Source organism: Rhamphochromis sp. 'chilingali' (genome assembly GCF_963969265.1).
Source record: "Rhamphochromis sp. 'chilingali' genome assembly, chromosome: 12".
In the NCBI taxonomy this organism is placed as follows: domain Eukaryota; kingdom Metazoa; phylum Chordata; class Actinopteri; order Cichliformes; family Cichlidae; genus Rhamphochromis; species Rhamphochromis sp. 'chilingali'.
The window spans coordinates 15,931,364-15,945,494 of NC_137939.1; positions in this window are offsets into that span (position 1 = coordinate 15,931,364).

The window sequence follows — 14,131 nt, forward strand, 5'->3', positions numbered from 1 at the left end:
CAACAATACCAAATCTATTTCTTATACAAAGATGAAAGTAAGCTGAGGAGAAAAAGTTTTACTGTCTGTTATAAAGTACTGGTATACTCAAGCACTAAGAACAGTGGTCAACCAAAACTGAAACACAGTGAACTAAAGAAACAAAAAGTTAAAAACTTGAAAAGCTGAGGCAAGAAGCAAGGAGTGAGGTGAGAATCCTGAAAGTAGGGAAGACTGTAATTTTTTAGAGAAACAGCTGGATGTGGTTGACCCGATTGCTACACATAAAACGACTGGTTGAGCACCAGTATTACTGTCTTCCTCCCATTCTGCACATGCTTTGAGCTAATTTGTAGCTTGCAAGCATGAATGGTTGTACAGATGGTTTATAATGTGAAGATCCAGTCAGCTTTAGAGTGTTGGGAGTGAGAACGTTTTGTACACTGTTAGGTAATGAATATAGAGATGCACTATTACTCAACATCCTCCGTAGGGGAGGGAAACAAACACACTAAAAGTTTACTATACCACCGTGTACTGTTTTGTGGGAAGTTTTAAGGTTTGACAAAAACAATTAATTAAAAGCCTGCCTACATATGTCTCAGCTGAGTTAGATAAGCTGACAGCTGCCTTACAGCAGACAGCAGAAGGAAGAGGAGAGTAAGAAAAACAACACACCAATAAGGTATTTCAGCTTTTACTTTGTAAGTATGTAAATATGTACATAATGTGCTTGGTTAAAGATGACATTAGGTCATACAATCATAAACAAGAATGACTAAAGTCACACAATGACCTTTGATGCTAATTTAAGACAGTTACAGAATGGAATAGCGTTTTCTTCTCATTCAATATAACAATCACCATTTGTAGTGCAGGACAAAACTTAACATGACAGTCCCCTCTAGTGGTGATTCACAAGAGGTTGTTACATTCAAAATAAAAAGTTGAGGTGCATGTGAAGGTGAATGTGATAGAGAATAATATGATACACTTTAAATGTTTTATGATTTATATTAAAATCTGGTCTTTATCCATTTTTTTCCGTGTTGTAATAAATTAGTCACTGCACAGTGATTGCAGTGAAGTTCTGTCTGACTGTGAGAAGGTTGTAAAAAAATGTGTGTTACAAAATTAGGCGGATAAAGTACTATTTTCCAAAGAATGAATGGTAATTGACGGTCAGTGTCCCACCCCCTCTTTTTTTGGGCTTTCTTAAATAAAAACAACAACAACAACAACAACTCTTTTTCATCTATTTTGAACACATAACAATGAAAATAGTATGCAAAAGCATCCATTTGAAAAGCAAAACTTGACATTTAGCAAATCAGAGTAAACTAATTCTAGTGTAGCGTACACAAAATAAATGAAAAACAAATGATGGTGTGATGGACCGAGGTGAAAGAGCAGGAGTCGTCACAGGAATTATTAGAAAAATAGGGTTTTGTTTATTTAACCCAAAAATTATATCTACAAACGTAATAAATGTTCAGCTCATATAAGAGGTCAAAGAAACAAAACTGAACTCAGGCAAAGCTCTGCAAACTTAACAAACCAAATGACTGCCCAAACAACCATAACTGACCTAAACATAAAATGACACACAAGGGTATATATAATTGCAGATCAGAACACTATGACACATGAGGGGTAACTAAACAAAACACAATCGTAAACAAACAATGCAGTACAGTCTGGTTTGTTAATAAACTAAAGATCAAACAAGAAAATCAAAACTACTGAACTCTAATTTCAAATATTTAATGAAGTACAAATACTTTGTTTTTAATTAAAGAAAATACACATTCTCCCCCTTCAGCAGGAAGTGGTGGTGTGGTCCAATTATCCCTCTTTGTATTGTAACGTTCACAAGAACCAGACGGTTGGGGTCTCAGTTTGTCCGTTTATTTGGCACATAAGCCAGCGGGTTGTTAACTCAGGGGGAAGCGCTCTCGAACTACACCTCTCTTCAGCCTGGCACACACACAGAACAACCAGGTCCCCCCCACCCCTTCCTGTACACCACAACCAAACATGAATCTTAAAGGAACAACAACAGTGTGCAGAGATCACCAACATGTCACTGTACAATAACACTTAACCATCGTTACACTGCCCCCCCAGCAATAAGTTCCTCGTCCCCGAGGGAACGACACAGTCTCTGAGGCGGGGTGGTAGCCTACGTTCCCTCCTTGACCTCCTGAGCCCCTGAGGTGGACGCGGAGCTTCGGGGCTTTGGGGTGGAGAGTCCGAGGGAGGGGAACGCAGCCCCGGTCGGGGGTCCCTCTGAGCAGGGTCACGGACGCTCTGTACACGTCCCTCTGGAAAGGAGGGGAGGGACTGCCCTCTGTAGGGGGCCATCCGGTCTCTGTGCAGCGCTACTATCCTCCCCCTAGGAGGCAACTGCACCCTGTAAACAACCTCCCCTACTCGCTCTAGGACGCTGCAAGGCCCCACCCAGCTGCTATCCAGTTTAGGATACCGTCCCTTCTTCCTCTTTGGGCTGTAGACCCACACCAGCTCCCCAGCATGGAAGTGCCTCCCCTTAGTGGTGATGTCGTAATTCCTCTTTTGGCGCAGGCCTGCCTTCACCAGCTGCTCTCGGGCGTAGGAATGTGCAGAATCCAGCCGGTCCTGCAGCTTCCTTGCGTAGTCCCGGCCCGGTGGTGCCTCTGGCGCGTCCGGGGGCTTCCCAAAAGCCAACTCTGCAGGAGTTCTCAGCTCTCTCCCTAACATGAGCAGGGCAGGCGTACATTGGGTGGAGTCCTGTACTGCCGACCTGTAGGCCATGAGGGTAAGGGGAAGATGGTAATCCCAGTCCCGTTGGTGTTCTGAGGTAAGGATGGCTAGCTGCTGGGCCAGCGTCCTGTTAAACCTTTCCACCAGCCCATCGCTTTGGGGGTGAAGTGGGGTGGTGCGGGTTTTCTTAGCCCCAAGGCGTTCACACATGGCAGCAAATACCTTGGACTCAAAGTTACGCCCCTGGTCACTGTGGAGGGTCTCTGCTGTTCCAAAGCGGCTGAACATCCCCTCCACTAATACATCAGCGACCGTCTCAGCCTCCTGATCTGGGATGGCGTATGCTTCCGGCCACTTGGTAAAATAGTCCATGGCCACAAGAACATAGCGGTTTCCTCTGTCTGTGCGAGGAAATGGGCCCATGACGTCCACAGCTACTCGCTCCATTGGGGCTCCTGCTGGTTGCTGCTGAAGCTGAGCCCGGGACTGGTCCTGTGGCCCTTTGTGTGAGGAACATGCATCACAGCTGCGGCAAAAGTCCTCCACGTCCCTCCGCTGTTGACCCCAGTAATAGCCCTGGCGGAGGCGGCGGAGAGTCTTGGAGACCCCAAAGTGGCCGGAGCCAGTGCTCCCATGGCAGGCTTCCAGCACAGCTGACCTCAGCGACCTTGGCACCACAACCTGCCACCTCTCCTCCCCCGTGGCAGGATCCTTCCAGGCACGCTCCAACACCCCCTCCTTCAGCCTGAGAGCTGCAAACTTGGCCCATAGCCCCCTGGTACAGATGGAAAACCCAGTGACCTCATCCCAAAGGGGTTGCTCCCCCTTCTCCAGCCACTGCAGGACCGGCAGCAGGTCCGTGTCTTGTTCCTGCCGTGCCCTCCACTCCGCTGCATCCACCATCAGAAGAGCCCTGCAGGCGAGCTGTGCTGCTCCGTCTATTGTCGTGAGTTCCCGCTCTATTTCCTCTTGCTTCTCACAGTAACGGCAGCCAGCTGCAGCACATGGGGGACGAGAGAGGGCGTCTGCGTTAGAATGGTGCGTCCCTGCTCTGTGCTCCACAGTGAAATTGAAGGCTTGGAGCTCCTCCAGCCAGCGAGCCACCTGTCCCTCTGGCTCCCTGAAAGACATCAGCCACTGAAGGGCAGCATGATCAGTTCTGATAACAAATGCTGTGCCGCACAGGTAGTACTTAAAGTGTCTCACCCCCGCCACCACAGCCAACAGCTCTCGTCGTGTGACACAGTAGCGCCGCTCACTCCTGTTCAGGACCCGGCTGAAGTACGCCACCACCTTCTCCCCTTCCGGCCCAACCTGCGACAACACCGCTCCCAGCCCCACATTACTTGCGTCAGTGTCCAGGACAAAAGGCAGGGCGGGGTCAGGGGGGGCAAGGACTGGAGACTCTGTCAGCGATCTGCGGAGGGTGTCGAACGCCTGCTGACAGTCCCGGGTCCAGATGAAGTCACGGTCCTTCTGCAGCAGGTGGAAGAGTGGTGCGGCTATGGAGGAAAAGCCCTTCACAAACCTCCTGTAATAAGACGCCAGTCCTAGGAAGCTTTTGAGCTGTTTCTGGTCTGCTGGTGTGGGCCACTCGGTAATGGTGTGAATTTTTTCCTCCAACGTGCTGATGCCCTCACGACCCAGCTTGTGGCCCAGAAACTCCACCTCCCTCCTCATGAAGTGGCACTTGTCAGGGTGCAGCTTCAGGCCTGCAGCTGCCACCCTCTCCAACACTTGTCTCAGGGCATCCAGGGCAGCATCAAAGGAGCTCCCGTGCACTAGAAGGTCATCCAGGTAAACCAGACACCGTTGCCGTGGGACGCCAGCCAGCACACTGTCCATAAGCCTCTCGAAGGTCGCAGGAGCATTGCAAAGACCAAAGCTCAGGACTTTGAACTGCCATAGTCCCCTGTTAGTGCAGAAGGCTGTCTTCGGTCTGGATTCCGGGGACAGTGGCACCTGCCAGTAGCCACTCCGCAGGTCCAGGGTGGAGAACCAGGAGGACCCGGCTACTAAGTCGAGAGACTCATCAATCCTGGGAAGGGGGTAAGAGTCCTTCTTCGTCACTTTGTTGAGTGGTCTGTAGTCCACACAGAAACGCATCCTAGGACTTTTTTTCTTAGGCACCATCACCACCGCGGAGGCCCACGGGCTATCAGATGGCTCTATGATGCCCGCCTTCATCATTTCACACAACTCTCTGTCCGCAGCCTCCTGATGAGCCAGGGGCAGGCGGCGTGGGCGCACTTTAATAGGCTGGGCATCCCCAGTCTCAATGACGTGCTCTACCAAGTGTGTCAAGCCAACATCACTTTCTTTCAGGGCAAAAATGTCACTAAACTCTTTTAGTACCTGCCATAGACTCTCTTGCTGCTGTGGAGTCAGCCCCTCACAGTTCTTTGACCAGATACTCCTCACTGCTAAGAGCCTCTCCTCCTCCTCCTCCGCTCGCTGTTCTGCTGGCGGGTCTGCAGCGGTCTCTGCGGTGGAGGTGGACGCCGCGGCAGATGCTGTGCAGACCGGGGGAGGAATAAGCGGCACCTTCTTCCCATCAGGGGTTACGAGGAAGCCTTTGCCTAAGTCCAGTACACCGCCAATGGCTCGTAAAAAATCCAGCCCAAGGATGCAGGCATCCTGCACGTCAGCCACCCAGGCAGCATAAGACACACCGAGGTCCCCCACCTTGAACTGGAACACTCCCCTCCCTCTCATTGGGGCCAGATCACCGGTCACAGTCTTAAGTTGCACATTAGTCGGTTGCACAGCAGCTCCGGTTGGGACAATATCGGGTCGGACCAGCGTTGCATTGGACCCCGTGTCCAGCAGGGCCGTACAGGACATCCCCGCGATCGTCACTGGAACATGGCAAAAGCCGCCAACCTGGGTCCAGCCCACAGCGATGGCCGCACCGGGTGGAGGTGGCGGTGGTGTGGGGATGTCGTTCTCCCAGGCCCGTGTACTCCCGCCTACACGGGCCCGTGGGCGTTTCCCTGAACCGCTGCAAGCTTGGGGCACTGCCTGATGAGGTGTCCGGGTTGTCCACATCCCCAGCAGCTCTGTGGTCGGCGGTGTGGGCCAGCCCGAGGGGAAGGCGACTGCAGCGAAGCCGCCTGCACCAAACTGCACAAGCCCGCTGGCGTCTCCATCTGTTCCACAGGTGCTGACACAGCCCTCACCACGTGTGCGTCATCAGCGCCCCCAGAGGATCCTGCAAGCATCTCCCTCTCCAACGCTAGCTCCAGGGCTGCACTGAGTGTGGCTGGCCGAGCAAGCTGAGTTTGCATATGGAGCTCTTTAGGGCTCAGGGCCTGCAGGAACTGGTCCCGAGCTAACTCCGCTTGCACTGATGGTGGCATGCTGTCATACGCCCTCCGGCAAAGGCACTCGATTTCATGGGCCAAAATGCGGAGGGGCTCGCCTGGCAATCTGCGTCTGTTGTGGAACTCCGACCTCAGGAGCACTGGTTGGTTATACTGCCCGAAGCGCCTCTGAAGTGCTCCGACCAGAGCATTATAATCTCCCCTCTGCTCCTCGGTCAGCAGCAGCAGGCATGCAGCTGCATCCTCACACAGACACAAAGCCAGTTGGAGAGCTTTATGTTCCTCAGACCAGCCAGCTGCGACAGCTAACAGCTCGAACTGTGCGATAAACACTTCCCATGGCGTCTTGCCGCTGAACTTAGGCGTTTTTATATTCGCTGCAGCTTGCTGGGCGCCGCCATGTTTGTTTACATCACGTGACGGCGCGCCAAGCGAGGTCGACTCCTTCCCGCCGGAATCGCGGCCGCTGTGCGAACAGTTCCCGAGCCTAGTCAAACCTGGAGAAAATCCAGCCTCGGCAGACAGCCGCAGCGCCGTTTCCCTCACTCCATGGGCGGGCGAGCGCGGACGAACCTCCCTCTCCTCCGTCTCCTTCTTAATCTTGCCCGGCAACATCCTCGTCTCGTAACGGCAAGCGTCGCCAGCAACAGGGTGTCGGGCGTTCTGGGGTTCTTTTTTCTTTCTTCACTTCTGACACCAATGTAACGTTCACAAGAACCAGACGGTTGGGGTCTCAGTTTGTCCGTTTATTTGGCACATAAGCCAGCGGGTTGTTAACTCAGGGGGAAGCGCTCTCGAACTACACCTCTCTTCAGCCTGGCACACACACAGAACAACCAGGTCCCCCCCACCCCTTCCTGTACACCACAACCAAACATGAATCTTAAAGGAACAACAACAGTGTGCAGAGATCACCAACATGTCACTGTACAATAACACTTAACCATCGTTACAGTATTTAATGGTGGCACGGTGGTTAGCACTGTTGCCGCACAGCAAGAAGGTCCTGAGTTCAATTCCACCATCGTCTTTCTGTGTGGAGTTTGCATGTTCTCCCCGTGTTTGCGTGGGTTCTCTCCGGGTACTCCGGCTTCCTCCCACCGTCCAAAGACATGCAGCTTGTGGGGATAGGTTAATTGATTAATCCAAATAGTCACTAGGTGTGAATGTGCGAGTGAATGCGAGTGTGAATGGTTGTCTGTCCCTATGTGTTAGCCCTGCGACAGACTGGCGACCTGTCCAGGGTGTACCCCGCCTTTCGCCCTATGACAGCTGGGATAGGCTCCAGCGCCCCCCGCGACCCTGAAAAGGATAAGCGGAAGCGAATGGATGTATTTAATGGTTTCAAACCCTGTGGCATAACCAGTGTGTGTGAATGCGTGGATGACTGGGTGTGTAAAGTGCTTTGGGGTCCCTAGGCGGGACTAGTAAAAGTGCTATACAAATACTTACCATTTACCATAAAAGTCATTCCAGACAGAATAGCTGTGGACTGCATTATAAATAACACATCAGAATGTTAATGTTTGGTGTCCCAGTGTGCCAGGAAAATGAGCTGAGACGCTTTTATAAAGTATGTAAAACACACTTTGTGTGTTTATGCTGCTATTTTTTCATTCACTACATGTATGTATGTGTGTGAGAGAGACAGAATTATTGGGAGTTGAAGAATGTTACATTTTATTAGATTTTCTTTCCTCTGAATTCAATTCTATTTTATTTACATAGCGCCAAATCACAACAGTCGCCTCAAGGCGCTTTATATTGTACAGTAGATCATACAATAATAGATACAGAGAAAATCCCAACAATCATATGACCCCCTATGAGCAAGCACTTTGGCGACAGCGGGAAGGAAAAACTCCCTTTTAACAGGAAGAAACCTCCGGCAGAACCAGGCTCAGGGAGGGGAGGGGCCATCTGCTGCGACCGGTTGGGGTGAGAGAAGGAAGACAGGATAAAAGACATGCTGTGGAAGAAAGACAGAGGTTAATAACAGGTATGATTCAATGCAGAGAGGTCTATTAACACATAGTGCGTGAGAGAGGTGACTGGAAAGAAAAAACTCAATGCATCATGGGAATCCCCCGGCAGCCTACGTCTATTGCAGCATAACTAAGGGAGGATTCAGGGTCACCTGGTCCAGCCCTAACTATATGCTTTAGCAAAAAGGGAAGTTTTAAGCCTAATCTTAAAAGTAGAGATAGTGTCTGTCTCCTGAATCCAAACTGGCCGGCCTCCGGACCAGCTCTGCCGTCGTCGCCGCCGCTGGCTTCCGCGCCTTCGCCTGAGCCTCCGCCGTTGCCGTGTTTTGTTTTGGGACCTTTTGGGCCTCCTGTTTTGTTTCTTTGAACATGAGTTTTGTACTCTCCTTTTTCACGTTTCATGTTCCTATGTTCTGTGTCTCCCAGTCTGTGTTAAGTTTGTGTGTGTTGTGTCATTACGTGTATGTGCTTCCTGTTTTACTTTGAAGGTCTCTGTCTGATGTCAGTGCGTTGTGTTTATGTTTCCCTTGCCTCGTCAGCTGTGATGTCTCCCAGGTGTGTTTCCCTCCTGTTTCCCATCCCTTGATTGCTGGTGTGTGTATTTATAGGCTGTGTCCCAATTCAGGGTCTGCACGCTTGAAGTACGTGCACTATGTACGGTGTGTACTATAAGTACGAGAAGTGCGGAAGTGCGGAAGTGAGAGGCTTGTGAAATGGGACGGTCTAGCCTTCGCCGTGCTGCTCAGGTTGCCTAGCAACCATGATACTAATGGCGAGAAACGTCCCATACAGCATTGTTTGACAGAAATGAAGGAGAAAAAATGTTTTGGTGGTCATTCATTTTTGTCATTACATCACTGTGATTAGTTGAGTATCTGAGGCTGAGACCACAGCACTGTAAAACATGATTGTTGGGTACAATGGGTTGGGTTCTGTACTGAACAATCATTTCAAGATTAGTTAGTAAATACCAATTAGCTAATGTTGTTCACGAGACTAACATCATCTCACTGTGGTGATGTAAATATAATATGGCCAATATTTTACATATATATATATACACACACACACACACACACACACACACACACACACACACATACATATATATATATATATATATATATATATATATATATATATATATATATATATATATATATATATATATATATATATATATAAATAATCTCTTGTCAACTTCACACAAAGTTTGTGGTAACAAAATCAAACTGACGAGGATCTCGTTTGAAAAGCACGCACTCACGAGACAAAATAAAAACAGACTGCTCAAAGCAAAAGCAGAGCCCTCACAGCTGGTAGTACAAAACACAGTGACAACGTGAGTTACCCTCAGTCCCAAAAGCATAAATATGAAAAAAATGGGATCATCAAGAATATCCTAAAAATGGCATTGAGGGGGTGTTACAGTGAAAAAAACAAAAAGCAGCCAAATTTTCATCTGAAAATGTTGAATTTTAGTAAAAACAATGCTCTGTATTTTGATACTGTCGTTACAGACAAAGCGGATGTTTAAAGCCTTTGGATGCACATTTGAAATGCACTCATTCTCCTTATCAGCTGGAAACATTAAAGCCGGATAATGACTTTTTCGAACGGATAAAAACTATTGAACAAACAGCAATGTTGAGCCTGTTCCAAAATTTGAATGTACATGTGCGGGTCTTGTTGAATTATTAAACATACTTTCTTTAATTTTTCGAGCCACAAAAACAACAACTTTTAATTTTCTTCTGCTTGAGTATTGACCTAGGCACAGGTGTCGAACTCCAGGCCTCGAGGGCCGGTGTCCTGCAGGTTTTAGATGTGTCCTTGATCCAACACAGGTGATTTAAATGGCTAAATTACCTCCTCAACATGTCTTGAAGTTCTCCAGAGGCCTGGTAATGAACTGATCACTTGATTCAGGTGTGTTGACCCAGGGTGAGATCTAAAACCTGCAGGACACCGGCCCTCGAGGCCTGGAGTTTGACACCCCTGACCTAGGGTATCTCTACTTATCATTGCTGAGTCAGTTGTCTGTGCTACTTTTTTCAAGGAGCAGTGGATTACTGGTAAGGGTGACTTTATGTGTTTAGTTACTTAAGTGGAAGTACTGTGGAAAGTTTTACCTTACATACATAGGTCTGACGGTACAGCTTCTGAGGTAACTGTTTACAAAATGTTATATTCTATCCACAAGTTCTTTGCAATTTTACATTGATAAACATTATCCTTAACATATTTGACCCTCATAAAGTACCATGGCCATCACACTGTCATTTAGAATTGTTTAAATAACTCGTGTCTTAAGTCCTTCCATCAAACAGAAAATAAAAAAAAGTTGCATGGTTCACTTTTATATCACAAAATGTTAGAAATATAAGTTGTTCACAACAACCTAAAAGTTTGGGAGTTTAAAATGCAAACCAATGGAAGCAGAAGTAGAAGACTATAATGTCACAGAGCCCACGGTGTCTATTATTGTGTAGACATTTATAAATAAGAGCTTAATAAAGATGCTTAATTTCTTAAGAAATATGCAGGTGAAGTGGTCTTTATCAAAAGTAGAAGTTACATCTGTGGCTAAACCACTGTACCCAAAAACTTTAAAAATCTACTGTGTGTGATGCTGTGTAAGTAAAGCTTGCCCTTCACACCCGCGTGTAACAAACCATCTGTTGGGGGTTGTGAATTTGACACCTCAGCATTGTGAAAGTGGGGAAACATGCTTCTGGCTGAGCATAAGTTTTCTGCTTACAACTTAGAATCTCAGTTCTAAATGAAATTCAGATGTTTTTTTAAGTATGGCTAATGTATTATTTGACTTCTAAGGCACACACACACACACACACACACACACACACACACACACACACACACACACACACACACACACACACACACACACACACACACAAGAACAACAACAGCACAGAGAAGAAGAGGGGGTAATTTTACTATGCATCATAGAAACGCAATCATTCATCTTCCAACTGTATCTTTCTGTTCTGGCTTTAGAATCATAGGTTGTTTACTGATCCGTACTTTGGGAGTCATACTGTTGTGATACTGGGGAGAAAAGGGTAAGGTTTGATAGACTAAACCCTTACACACAAAACTTCAAAAACCTAAAGAGTGTGTGAGACTGCTAGCTGTGTTGTTCAGCAATAAACCTGTCTACAAATTTTGTTAGTAAAGAGTGACTTGTACTTCTGTCCCATTAAGCAACGGTTTAACAAATTTCACTGCAAACTATAAAACGAATCTGGATTTAAATAGAACATAGTAGTGATGGAATAAGTGCAGGAAACACTAGTATAAGGTGTCTATGGAACAAATCTCCTTCAGCGTTCAAAATGACCAAAGTGAGGACTACAAGCGTTTCTCTCAGTTGGTTGTGTTTAGGGAAAACGCAGCTAAATACACTGAGACTGCTCCACATTGTTAGTGAGTTAACTCTGGATATCTGTCGGTTTTGTCAAACTTTGAGTGAACAAAAGCAGAAAAACAGTAAAAGATGCAGACGGTGAAAGTCTGGTTTATTTCATGAACACAATGAAACATTTTACAGTCCACAGAGCAAAGTAGCATACATGATAAATAGATACACATAACACAGACAGTGAGAAGTAAAACTCATCGTCTTACCACATGTTATATTCTGTAAACTTAAGAGAAATTAGAGTTTAGTGTTTTAAAGTCATCTATTAAAAAACATGAGTCAAGATTGCTGAACGATACTTTAACGATGCTTCATATCACAGTCTTTATGATGATAAAACATGTTCTCTCATTAGTAGATGTCAGCGCTGTCACTTGTCATGAAAATGTCCAGAGCCAGGGTTCAAGCTTCCTCTTCAATCATTAATAGGGTCACAAAAGATTTGTCACATTATCCCCATAAACAACACGCTTTTATAGAAATCATTGTGACACAAATATTTAGATTCTTGTTTCACAATGTGCACGAACTCAAAATCTTTAGAGTTTCATATTTATAAAGTATCGCAAATAATACATTTATACCATTGTATGAGCTACACTTCTTGCAAAAAAAACTGATTCGAAATGCGTTTCAAAAAAGCCCCTGTCGTGACCTTCCTTCTGTGAGGGCGCACACACACACACACACACACACACACACACACACACACACACACACACACACACACACACACACACACACACACACACACACACACAGAGAGAGAGAGAGAGAGAGAGAGCTGTATTGTTGCTTTTCTCTATTGTATAAGCAACGCCAGTAGGTCAGAAACGCTCTGTGCGGGTAGCAAAGTCGGCTCAACGCACATCCAGGCAACCGTGTGAAAGAAGGTCTCGCTGCAGCTAGGCTCTCAGGATAGTCAGGCTTTTGTTTATATTTGCATTCTGGTGCGTTAAAACTAGCAGCCTCTGTGTCCCGCTTGGATCATCATTCCGAAAATTCAGATATTTAAATAAAATGGTGAATTGGCTAGTGATGAGGAGCCACTTAGATCCGTAAAATGAGGTTTGATTAAATTAAACTCTTATGAACACCGATGAATTCTACCTCTCTGCTGATGTGTTCCAAACAAACGATGTTTTCTTCATGTCCAAACTGAGTGCTAACTACCTCACACCACTGTGTCTGGGATCGGAAAAAATAAAAAGTTAAAACGCTATACCTTGCGGCAGTTGTGAAGTGCTGAGGAAAATACTGTGTGTCTGATGGGGTGTTTTTATATAGGTGGATTTGGTTTCAGTTGGCCTCTGAGATGCAGATATAAAGAGCAGGTTGTAATGAAAAAGGTGGAAAAACTATGGAGGTTCGGTTAGTCAGTAGGAGGTGTAATTGCCAGATAAAGGAACTGTTTGTAATGAAAAAGATGGAAACTATGGAACTACCGTTGGGACGTGCGTGCTGGGATGCTCTTGTTAAGGAGGCTGCTTTTATTGTTTTATGACTTGTTTTGCTGACTGTTGGGCGGAGGCCCTACCTGTAAGCCCCTCTGTCTAATCATCAAGTCTTACTGTTGCAGTGTGTGGCTATGTGTGAATGTGTGGTTTTAGAAGTATCACAAGAAAAGTTTATTTCTAAATGAATACATGTTGTTTGTGGTGCTCTATTTAAAACCATTAGCCTCTGTGTCTTTCAGAGCGCTAAAGAATGTGAAATGCTCCTTAAGCAGTTAAATTAAATGCTGTGTGGGAATACTCGGTTTTTAGAAGTATCACACGCAAAGTTTATTTCTAAAAGAATACATGTTGTTTGTGGCACTCTGTTTAAAAACTATTAGCCTCTGTGACTTTTCGGAGCGCTAAAGAAAAGTAAAATGCTCCTAACTAGTTAAATTAAAAGTAAAATGCTCCTAAACTGGTTAAATTAAATCATCTATGTCTAAATAACAGAGCTCTGAGACCTATACAATCCTTAAAAAGAGTTTAATTTAAACACATAATGATTTCATTAAATAAAATGCTATTAAACACATGTGAACTCATATGAGCCCTGAACTCACATGCACGTGCTAAGCCAGTACATGCGTACATGCACTCACATGGACGCGCTGGGGGAAAGGGGAGGGGTGAGGGGTGGGGGGCAAAAAAAGTGCCATTATATTACTACTCACAGAGATGAGTCCACTGTCAGAGGCCATAAGAAGATCATTTGTAACCTTCACTAAAGCTGTTTCTGTGCTGTGCGGAGCTCTGAAACCTGACGGAAACTCTTCAAATAAGCCATTCCTCTGCAGATGATCTGTTAGCTGTTTGACAACTACTCTTTCAAGGATTTCTGATATGAAAGGAAGGTTGGAGATTGGCCTATAATTAGCTAAGACTGCTGGGTCTAGAGATGGCTTTTTAAGTAAAGGTTTAACTACAGCCACCTTGAAGGCCTGTGGTACATAGCCGATTATTAGAGATAGGTTGATCATATTTAAGATTGAAGCATTAATTAATGGCAGAGGAAATAACATCACCCTGTTGAGCTCTAATTGTAGTCATTAAGGATTCAAGGATTGAATGAAGCTTTTAAGTTAAAGCAATTGCTAGAATCTGCCCATGGTTTTCTTTATCTGACCATGTAGATAAGTTCTGTTTTTCTTTCTTAACGAA